Source organism: Bos grunniens, chromosome 16 (assembly GCF_055505025.1).
Source record: "Bos grunniens cultivar Pamir isolate PY7600 chromosome 16, Bosgru_T2T1.0, whole genome shotgun sequence".
In the NCBI taxonomy this organism is placed as follows: domain Eukaryota; kingdom Metazoa; phylum Chordata; class Mammalia; order Artiodactyla; family Bovidae; genus Bos; species Bos grunniens.
In genome coordinates this window covers 54,709,028-54,721,137 of record NC_141180.1, presented here as the reverse complement: position 1 = coordinate 54,721,137, position 12,110 = coordinate 54,709,028, and the positions used below count along the sequence as shown (strand labels likewise).

At 36.5% G+C, this 12,110-nt stretch overlaps 1 protein-coding gene across 10 annotated transcripts in view; it reads left to right on the top strand.

The window, feature by feature from the left end:
* The window catches only part of DISP1 (dispatched RND transporter family member 1), a 224,916-nt gene that overhangs the window by 84,809 nt on the left and 127,997 nt on the right, over positions 1–12,110 (top strand). The gene's annotated exons all lie outside the window — the stretch shown is intronic.

Below are 12,110 nucleotides of genomic sequence, written 5' to 3'. Positions count from 1 at the left end.
TAAGTTTTTCTCCAACATAGCTTCTTTAACCCTTTATGGAAACATTTATTTTAAAAAATTTCCCCCATGCATATAAGGGGAAATATCAAGTTTCCTTTAAATTAAATAGAAAAATCATGACATTTAAAGCACTTCAGTCTTGAAAGCCTATAAAGAAAAACTATAGCAGTTTATATAAAGTCTTCTTTCCCAAGATTGAATTGTTGAAGGCAAGGTTTTAAAGTTTCTATGGATTCATCTTTTCTTTTTTAAAATTTGTGATAGTGTTTTGTTGCAGTCTAAAGGTTATCTTCTTTGTTGTTGTTTCAGGCTTTTTTTTTTTTCATCCAGTTTTATTGAGATATAACTGACATACAGCGTTGTATAAGTTTAAGGTAGAGCATATTGTTTTGACTTATATAAATCACAAAACGATTACCACAATAAGTTTAGTAAACACCTATTATCATATAGAAACAAAAAAAGAAAAGGAAAAGACATTTTTCCCTCCTGATAAGATCTCTTAAGATTTACTCTCTTAACTTTCATATATAATATGCTGCTGTTGCTGCTAAGTCGCTTCAGTTGTGTCCGACTCTGTTCGACCCCATAGACGCAGCCCACCAGGCTCCCCCGTCCCTGGGATTCTCCAGGCAAGAACACTGGAGTGGGTTGCCATTTCCTTCTCCGATGCATGAAAGTGAAAAGTGAAAGTGAAGTCACTCAGTCGTGTCCGACTCTTCGAGACTCCATGGACTGCAGCCCACCAGGCTCCTCTGTCCATGGGATTTTCCAGGCAAGAGTACTGGAGTGGGGTGCCATTGCCTTCTCTGCATATATTACATGAAGCAGGGTTAATTATATTTATTATGTTATATTTTACATCCCTAGTACTTATTTATCTTATAACTGGAAGTTTGTACCTTTTGATTGTTCTCCCTCCCTGTCTCTACCTCCCACCACTGGTAACCACAAATCTGATCTCTTTTTTCTATGAGTTTGTTTTGGAAGTATAATTGATATACATCATTATGTTAGTTCCTGGTGTACAACATAGTGATTTAATATTTCTATACATTACAGACTGATCATCTCAAGAAGTTTCGTTATTATTTCTCACCATGCAAAGATACTACGTTATTATTGACTTGTATTCCCTACACTATGATTATACAGTGGAAGTGACCAACAGATTCAAGGGATTAGACCTGATAGACAGAATGCCTGAAGAACTATGGATGGAGGTTTGTAACACTCTACAGGAGGTGGTGATCAAAACCATCCTCAAGAAAAAGAGAAAAGAAGAGAAGGAGAAAAGGAAAGGTACACCCATCTGAAAAGGCAAAGGAGAAAAGGAAAGGTACACCCATCTGAATGCAGAGTTCCACAGAATAGCAAGGAGAGATGAAAAAACTTTCTTTAGTGATCAATGCAAAGAAATAGAGGAAAACAATAGGATGGGAAAGACTAAAGATCTCTTCAAGAAAGTTAGAGATACCAAGGGAACATTTCATGCAAAGATGGGCACAATAAAGGACAGAAACGGTGTGGACCTTACAGAAGCAGAAGATATTAAGAGGTTGCAGGAATGCACAGAAGAACTGTACAAAAAACGGTTTAATGACCTGGACAACCACCTAGAGCCAGACATCCTGGAGTGTGAAGTCTAGAGGGCCTTAGGAAGCGTTATTACAAATAATGCTAGTAGAGGTGATGGAATTCCAGCTGAGCTATTTGAAATCCTAAAATATGATGCTGTTAAAGTGCTGCAGTCAATATACCAGGAAATTTGAAAAACTCAGCAGTGGCCACAGGACTGGAAAAGGTCAGGTTTCATTCCAATCTCAAAGAAGGGCATTACCAAAGAATGTTCAGACTACCGCACAGTTGCACTCCTTTCACATGCCAGCAAAGTAATGCTCAAAATTCTCCAACCTAGGCCTCAATAGTACATGAACCGAGAACATCCAGATGTTCAAACTGGGTTTAGACAAGGCAGAGGAACCAGAGATCAAATTGCCTATGATCTACATCCGTTGGATCATAGAAGAAGCAAGAGAATTTCAGAAAAACATCTACTTCTGCTTCATTGACTATGCTAAAACATTTGTGTGGATCACAACAAACTGTGGAAAATTCTTAAAGCGATGGGAATACCAGACCACCTTACCTGCTTCCTGAGAAACCTGTATGCAGATCAAGAAGCAACAGTTAGAAGTAGACATAGAACAATGAACTGATTCCAAATTGGAAAAGGAGTGCATCAAGGCTGTGTATTATCACCCTCCTTATTTAACTTATATGCAGAGTACATCATGTGAAATGTTGGGCTGGATGAAGCTCAAGCTGGAATCAAGAGTGCCAGGAGAAATATCAACAACCTCAGATATGCAGATGACACTACCGTTATGGCAGAAAGTGAAGAGGAACTGAACAGCCTCTTGAAGAAGGTGAAAGAGGAGAGTGAAAAAGTTGGCTTTAAACTTGACATTCAGAAAATGAAGATCATGGCATTTGGTTCCATCACTTCATGGAAAATAGACGGGGAAAAAATGGAAACAGTGACAGACTTTCTTTTCTCAGGCTCCAAAATCACTGCAGACGGTGACTGCAGCCATGAAATTCAAAGATGCTTGCTCCATGGAAGAAAAGCTATGACAAATCTAGATAGCATATTAAAAAGCAGTGACATTACGTTGCCTACAAAGGTCTGTCTAGTCAAAGCTATGGTTTTTCCAATAATCATGTATGGATGTGAGAGTTGGACCACAGAGAAGGCTGAGTGCCAAAGAATTGATGCTTTCGAACTGTGGTGCTGGAGAAGATTCTTGAGAGTCCCTTGGACAGCAAGGAGATCAAGCTAGTCAGTCTGGAAGGAAATCAGTCCTGAATATTCATTGGAAGGACTTAAATTGAACCCTGAAGCTCCAATATTTTGGCCACTGATTGAAAGAGATAACTCGTTGGAAAAGACCTTGATGCTGGGAAAGATTGAGAGAGGAAGGAGAGGGGGCAACAGAGGATGAGATAGTTGGATGGCATCATCGACTCAATTGACGTGAGTTTAATCAAACTCTGGAAGAGGCTGAAGGACAGAAGAGCCTGGTGTGCTACAGTCCATGGGGTCACAAAGAGCTGGATACAGCTGAGCGACTGAACAACACAAAGTTCCCTACACTGTGCATTTCATAATTGTGCCTCATTTATTTTGTAACTGAAAATTTTTACCTGTTTTTAATCTCCTTCACCTATCTTTCTTACCCCTACTCCCCTCTTCTCTGGCATATACCTGTTTGTTTTCTGTATCTGTGACTGTTTCTGTTTAGTTATTCATTTGTTGTTGTTGTTGTTTTTATATTCCACATCTAAGTGAAATTATATGGCATTTGTCTTTCTCTGGCTTATTTCACATAGCGTAATATTCTCTAGTTTAATCTATGTTGTTGCAAAAGGCAAGCTTTCATTCTTTTTACAGTTCAGCAATACTCCATTGTACATGTAAGCACAACTTCTTTCTCCATTCATCTGTTGATGGACACTTAGTTTGCTTCCATATCTTGGCTATTTTAAATACTGTTGTTATGAACATAGAGGTGCATATATCATTTCAAATGAGTGCTTTCGTTTTCTTTAGATAAGTACCCAAGAGTGGAATTGCTGGATTGTATGATAGTTTTATTTTTAATTTTTGAGGATTCTCAGTACTGTTTTATATAGTGACCACACAAATTTACATTCCCACCAATGATGCATGAGGGTTTCCTTTTCTTCACATCCTTGTCAACCCTGGTTATTGTTGGTTTGATAATTGTACCAGGTATAAGGTGATTTCTCATTGTGCTTTTTATTTGCATTTCCCTAAGGATTCATGGTGTTGAACATCTTTCCATGGCCATCTTTATGTCACATTTAAAGAAATGTCTATTCAGGTCTTCTGCACATTTTAAAATTGGATTGTTTGCTTTTTGGATGCATGAGTTCTTGGTATATTTTGGATATTAATCCCTTGTCATAGGTATCATTTGTAAATATCTTCTCCCATTTAATAGGTGGCCTTTTTTGTTTTGTTGACATCCTTCACTTTGTAGAAGCTTTTTAGTTTGGTGTTATCCCATTTGTTTATTTTTTGCTTTTTTTCCCTTGCCTGGAGGGTGGGGGCATAGACCAAAAAAAAAAAAAAAAAAATTTCTAAGACCTATATGAAGAAATGTACTACCTAGGTTTTCTTGTAGAAGTTCTATGACTTCAGGTCTTATATTTAAGTTTTTAATCCATTTTGAGTTTATTTTTGTATAAGGTGTGAGAAAGTAGTCTGATTTAATTCATTTGCATGTAGCTGTCCAGTTTTAGTAATACCATTTATTTAAGAGACTTCTCGTTTTTGCATTGTATATTTTGGCCTCCTGTGTCATAGATTAATTGCCCATTTAGGCGTGGGTTCATTTCTGGGCTCTCTGTTCCATGTTTATTGATCTGTGTATCTGTTTTTATATCAGTTCCATACTGTTTCGAGTACTGTAGCTTTGTAGTATAGTTTGAAATTAGGGAGCCAAATACCTCCAGCTTTATTCCTCTTTCTCACAATTGTTTTAGTCAGTCGGTATCTTCTGTGGTTACATATAAATTTTGGAGTTATTTGTTTTAATAGTGTGAAATATGCTATTGGCATTTGATAGGGCAATTTTGTATCCTGCTGCCTTACTGAATACATTGATGAGTTCTAGCTTTTTGATGGTGTCTTTAAGATTTTCTATGTTTAGTGTCATGTTATCTGTAAACAGTGACAATTTTACTTCTTTTCCAGTTTTGACTCATTTTATTTCTTTTTCTTGTCTGATTACTGTGGCTATCTTTGTTTTACTCCTGATCTTAGAGGACATGCTTTCAACTTTTCACCACTGTGTATGATGTTAACTATGGTCTTATTACATATGATCTTTATAGTGTTGAGATAACATTCTCTCTACATGCACTTTGCAAAGTTGTCAGAAGCTCTTTCTGCATATCTCCTGAGATGTTCATAGGATTTTTATCTTTTAATTTGTTAATGCCATTCATCACATTTTTGCAGATATTGCACCATGTTTGTATCCCTCCTACCAATCTCGTTGTTGTTCCTATTTTATATCTTTAGTTGCAGAAGAACTTTTCTGCTAGTCTCCAGGTTTTTCTCACCAATAGTTGCTCTTTAAACAGTTATAACTTTGGTGTGCTCATGGGAGATGGTGAGCTCAGTGCTTTCTATTCTGCCATCTTGGCTTCTCCTCGGGTTTTATGTCTTTTAAATATAGGGATATAAAGCTAATATCCTAAAATTGTTGCTTAAGAAGTATTTGGGGGTAGATGGTATTGTCATGTCATTGATTCCTTGTTGCCTGTTTTGGTTATCTCTATAAATAGAAATAGCTCCAGCATGAGCCTAGTGTTAATAAACTTTATACAACCTAATATTAATGATTTTCATATCACACATGTACACAGTACCAACTATTAGAGTCTGGTATTCTTGGCTTATTTCCAAAAGTATCTCTGCACCTTTAGCCAAAGTTATGTTTTTGTTTTCTCCTTGAATTTTTATGTAAGAGCTCTCTTATCTTTTTCCATTTGTTAGTCATTTTGTCTGGAGCAAATAGCATTTTCTCTCCTTCACTCTTTTTACTCTTACCTCCTTTTTTATTTTTACTTCTTTCTTTTACAGAAGAATGGTGCCTCAGAAATATGATCAGTGCATGGTATTCTTAGGATATTTTTATATTTTCTTCTTCTATATGTGTTTTTAAGTCAAAGATCAAACAAAGTGAAAATCCAGGTATATTTTAATATTGCTTATGAGCTAAATATAGTTATGGATATTAAATTACTAATTCCCACCTCTTTCCTATAAGTTTGCTAAATGTTTCTGCTAGTTGAAGTGACGACTAATTTTTTTGTTGTTGTTCTTTAACAGTGCAGTGGAATGTTTGCAAGAAAATGATACATGAGTATTTTTAAAGATATATATTAAAATTTAAATGAAGTTGAAAGCAAGGGCCAGTTTGAATCAGAAAACAGTCTGAAGTGCAGAATCATAGAATGATACCATCTTAGCACCGGGAATAGTTAGGGTGGCCATGTTTTTTTTTCCACTACTGTATTCTTAGTCCAGCAGCAGAATATCTGCCTGGAACATGGTAGATGCTTGGTAAAGATCTTTTGAATGAATAAGTGAATCCTAAAAGCTTTGGAGATACTTTTTAATTTTACAGATGAAAAAACTTAATCTAGAAACTGAATAGCTGAGGCAGAAGTGGAGCCCAAGTCTCCTGATGACCATTCAGTACTGGCTACATTTTTATTTATTTTTTTATTTTTTAAAATTTATTTATTTTTAATTGAAGGATAATTGCTTTACAGAATTTTTTTTTCTGTCAAACCTCCACATGAATCAGCCATAGGTATACATATGAAAGTGAAAGTGAAGTCACTCAGTCGTTTCCGACTCTTTGCGACCCCATGGACTGTAGCCTACCAGGCTCCTCCATCCGTGGGATTCTCCAGGCAAGAATACTGGAGTGGGTTGCCATTTCCTTCATTTTTAAAAGAAATTAATTTTATTTTTAAGGTCTGTAATAATGGGACGCAAGCCAAGCATATATATTAACATAAGAATTCTCAGCCTGCTGTTTCAATGAATTGGCCATTGTGATTAGCATATTATTTGTCTGTAAATATTTAATTATGTTCTTGTGGAGATTCTTAAACTTTGCTTTCTTGTTTAGTTACAATGTTTTTTTTCTTTTGAGTATTGTTTGTACTGTTAATTTGTTAGTAAACCCTTTGTGGAAGTTATATAGAGTTTCCTTTAGTAAACTTCTTTCTCTGGGCTATCATAAAGTCTGTATTCATTGGAACAGTACCATTATTATTGACTTTAGTGTGAAGCGACTTTGGAAACTTTCTAGTTCAAGCAATTCATTCTTTAGAGGAGGAGATGGACATGGACCTCTAAGTAGTTAAATTACTTGTCAACGTCACATCAGTCATGCAGAGCAAAGCTGTAAGTAGGGCCCGGGTTTTATGGTTCTCTGTTAAGTGTATCTTTTGCTATTAAAGAGATCTAACAGACAAAAGTTAAAAACAATCTATAGCTTTTTGTGTATGTTATTTTTTTAATGAGCATGTAATAGTGAAGCTAGTTAATAGAATTTCCCACAGGAGAAAACATACGGATTATCTGGCCACAGGATTGCTGAACTCTGGTAGTTTCTGATACACTTAAGTTCTTCAGTAATAATGTATATACAGAAAGAAGCATCTTGAAAATGATTTTTAGATATGCTTTTTCTATGATCAAACTTTTCTAATGGTAATATTCTTGATTTACATAATGTTAAGTATTTTTCAACTTATTTTATTTTAGAAATCTTTTGTGTTTAGCAGTAAACTGATACGTATATTCACTAATGAAAGGTGAATGTTGTTTTCATGTGAAAGCAGGCTAAAATATTCTCATAATGCTCTTGAGTCAATTAAGACTCAGACCTTCCCTTTGTCAAGAAAGGTATATATATGTAGTGTAATTAAAGTTTTTATTTAAAGAGGGGGCAAAATAAACTCTTTGCATCTTGAGAATTTCCATAAATTCTAAGTCTCTGAGCCTTCCAGTAACTCTAAATAAGTGTAAATGCCTTGTACTTTTCCACCATCAGAGATGTCTCAGGTCCTAAGTGGTTGTTTGTTTGTTTTAAATGACAGGTGCTAATAAAAGAAAAATATTTTTGAATGTAAATATTTACCAGGAGTCTGTTAGTCATAGGTTTCATGTAACACTAACAAAGGAGTTCTTCACATAAAATCTAAAAACCATAAGAAAAATACCAGTAACAATTTGAGTGTATTTGGGATAGAGAAAACAAAATACTAACCTTTTTTTTTGGTTAAGGTGTGTGTTATGAGTTGCTCTTGTAGCAAGCTTTTATTTTTTTTCACTAAAGTAGCTCCAAATGAATATCTTTAAAAGACCATAAGATTGTAACCCAGACCTGATTCAAGCACTACATTTTTAACAAGGGAATTCTTTCTCTCTGAGGAGCTAGTAAAGCTTGCAGAAACCATGGCCATCTGATCTAAAAGCTCATGATAGCTCTAAGGATTAGTTGATTCAGGCTACAAAGAAACAAAATAAATTACACATGATGAAACAGTTATAAAGAAAAATAGGGTGATCTGGTCTTCTTCTTGGTCTTTTCCACGTTTTGAGGTGTAACTTATAGGCATCTAAATTTGCATAGATTGGTTTTATAAATTATAAATTTGTATAGTTTCCATTCTAGTGAAACATTAAAATTAACCCTTCATGACTTCTGACCATCTCTTATACTTAACTATTTTTATAACTCTAAGTGAAAATTATATAATTGTCAGGTCAAAGGAAGCCATTACTTTAATATACTAATTTTTTGAAAGGGGTAAGGTGAAAATAGAAAATGAGAGAGAATTCTGGGCTGGAAATGGGGTGGGGCTGGTGGGTCATTGAGCTTGGGCCTTAGTTAATATTCTTTGGAGGGCCTTAAATTTAAGTTTTTAATATTATCACCAAATAAGGTCCACAATGTATAATTATATGTGTTTTGTCTCTGTTTTAAAAACATTACACTGTGGAATATACTATAAATTATTTGAACTCTATTTTGGCTTTTTTTTTTTTTTTTCCCTTTTCCATATACGAGGATCCCAAAATGAGTGGAAAGGTCTGAGCCTCTTTTGATCTTGTAGAGGGGCAAAGGTATTTTTGGATAGGGAATAACATCAGAAAACATTTTTTAAATGTTTTTATTATGAATTAAATTTAAATGTTTTTGATCTTGCCATTGCATTTTAAGATATGCACGTGGTTGTAAAGTTTACCTGGAAGAAAAAATATGAAAGCAGCCAGGAAAATTTTGAAAAGGAGAGTTATGAAGGGAGACTTGATCTATCAGATAACAAAATATAATAACAGCAGTATTTACTTCTTAGGGTTTTCATGAAAATTAAATGGGGTATTACTTATTTAAAATTTTCAGAATAGTGTCTGACATAGTACAAATGTTTAATAAAATTTTAACTTCTATTCTTACCTGATTTGGATATTCATTTTATTTCATAAAAATTCATTACTTGCAGTGTGTGTATGGGGAAGAGGTATGACTGATCAATCATGATGAGGGGAGAAAAGAGTAAGATTCAGCCTCTGGAGTATATAATGTGATTTGTCTTTAATAAGTAGATTAAAAATGGAAGTAGAGTACCAACACTTTGGTGAGCAGTTTTGCCTTTTCTGTGCACATTTTTTATTTTTTCTTACCAGCAGTTTCACTTCTTAATGAAATACACTGGAGAAATTCCTGCATCTATATGGGAGACATACATAAACAGATTTTTTACAGCGCTGTCTGTACTTGTAAAATATCAAAACTACCTACATGTTCATAAAAAAAGAATAAATAAATTTTGATGTCTTTATATTGTTAAGCAGTTAAAAAGGATGAAATAGAGCTGTATGAACATAAATCTCAAAGCCAGCATTGAGTAATAAGGTTGCAGAGTGATAGATACCATATGATAGTATTTCTATGAAGTTTGAACACATGCAAAATACATGTATTACTTATAGATACATATGTAGTAGTCATAGTAGTATAAGATAGGCTTCTGTGCACGCTAAGTCGCTTCAGTTGTGTCTATCTCTTTGCGACCCTATGGACTATAGCCCACCATGCTGCTTTGTCCGTGGGATTCTCCAGGCAAGAATACTGGGGTGGGTTTCTGTGACCTTCTCTAAGGGATCTTCCCAACCCAGAGACAGAACCCACGTCTCTCATGTCTCTTGCATTGGCAGGTGGGTTGTTTACCATTAGCACCACCTGGGAAGCCTAGTATAAGATAGGCATGGAATGAAAACTCTGAATTTAGGATAGTGGTTACCTCTTTGGAAGGAAGAAAGGAAATGGGATTCTAGAACCATCCACAAGGTCTTTGTTTTGCTTGTAATGTTTTACTTAAAGAAAAGCAAAGAAGTCAAAATTTTAAGATTTTTATGAATCTGGGAAACAAGTACATGGATATTTATTAGGCTTTTTATTTTTCTTTGTTGAAATATTTCACATGCATGCAAATTAAGATGGATATGTGAAGATGTTCTACAAGCAGTACAGAAAGAAGCTAGCCTCTGGAGTCAGAGAGGCATAGGTTCATCATCTCTCCCTGCTTGCCTCTGTAGCCTTGGGCAAGTTGCTGTGTCTCTCTAAGATTGTTACCTCATCTATAAAATGAATATAACAATACTTCCATCCCAGTTTATTGTGTGAAATAGATTACACATCTAAAGTGCCTGTTTTAGCTCTTGAGATGCGGAAGTGTCAGGAATGCAGTATGAATGACAATAGGCATTGTCATGCCACCCTTATATAACTTTAGAGTCTAGATGGGGAAGTAAATGATCAGTTGATCCCCCAAATAAAGGTAAATGGTATCTGTGATCTGTCTCTTAAAGAACAAGTGCAATGTACTATGAGTTCTTCTAATAGGCTGTATTATGGATTGTGTATTTGTGTCCCCTGGCCCAAATTCATATGTTGAAACCCTAATTCCCAGTGTGATGATATTTGGAGGTGGGGCCTTTGGGAAATAAGTACTTAAGTCTGAATGTGGAGTACTCATTGATGGAATTAATGCTCTTAGAAGAAAATCTAGAGAGCTTGCTTCCTCTCTCCCAGCTGCCATGCGCAGAAACCAGCAAGGGGGCTCTCAGCTGAACCCAGTCGTGCTGGCACCCTTATCCAGGACTTCAGCCTCCAGAGCTGTGAGGAATCGGTGCTTGTGGTTTATGACACCCTTTTGATGGTATTCTTATTATAACAGGTCCAACTGACTGGGACAAGGGGAAATCTTGAAAGGGCTCCCTGAGAAGTGCCTTAGAGCCGGGTCTTGAAGAAGAACAGGAACCTCAGTGCAGAGGAGAGAGTTCAGTTCAGTTCAGTTCAGTTGCTCAGTTGTGTCCGACTCTTTGCGACCCCATGAATTGCAGCACGCCAAGCCTCCCTGTCCATCACCAACTCCCAGAGTTCACTCAAACTCATGTCCATCGAGTCAGTGATGCCATCCAGCCATCTCATCCTCTGTCGTCCCCTTCTCCTCTTGCCCCCAATCCCTCCCAGCATCAGAGTCTTTTCCAGTGAGTCAGCTCTTCGCATGAGGTGGCCAAAGTACTGGAGTTTCAGCTTCAGCATCATTCCGTCCAAAGAAATCCCAGGGCTGATCTCCTTCAGAATGGACTGGTTGGATCTCCTTGCAGTAAAAGGGACTCTCAAGAGTCTTCTCCAACACCACAGTTCAAAAGCATCAATTCTTCGGTGCTCAGCCTTCTTCACAGTCCAACTCTCACATCCATACATGACCACAGGAAAAACCATAGCCTTGACTAGACAGACCTTTGTTGACAAAGTGATGTCTCTGCTTTTGAATATGGAGAGAGTAGCGTGGTCCAACCTGAGGGAGCAGCCTGAAATGTTGTAGGAGGGAGCAGAGCCATTAGAAGGAGCTGAAAGGAGACAAGGGGGATGGAGCAGAGAGTTCTAGCCAGAGAACAGATGTGCCCTGTAGTACTGAAGAAGTAGGAAGGCGGGGTCTGCAGAACTCTGTAGGCCCCGTTGGGTAATTAAGAATATGAGAAGAGCAATTAGAAGACACTGCTAAGCTGGAGTTTAGTGAATCAGGGCGAAGGGAAGAAATGCTTGGAGGACAGTTTGGAAACCACTTTAAACAATGCAACATTGTTAGGGGTTCTAGAAAGTGGTCAGCTGAACTGGTCCAGAACAATCAGAGCTAGTGCTGATGGCCTATTAGAAGACAAGAATTAAGAAGCTGAAGTTGCATATACAAACCAGTGGGTAGTTTAACTTTTATGCAATCGGAAGGGTATTGGTCACCGAATAATCCCTTTTTTTTAAACCAATAATTGCTCACCTTATTGGCCATCTTCTTTAAATATAGAGTCCTTAGTTGTGTAGATTCTGAATTTATGCTGTATTGTACAAACACAAAGTTAGAGTCTTAAATAAATAATGAACCAATACCAAGGAATTTGACAGTATTCAAGATGAATTCCATTG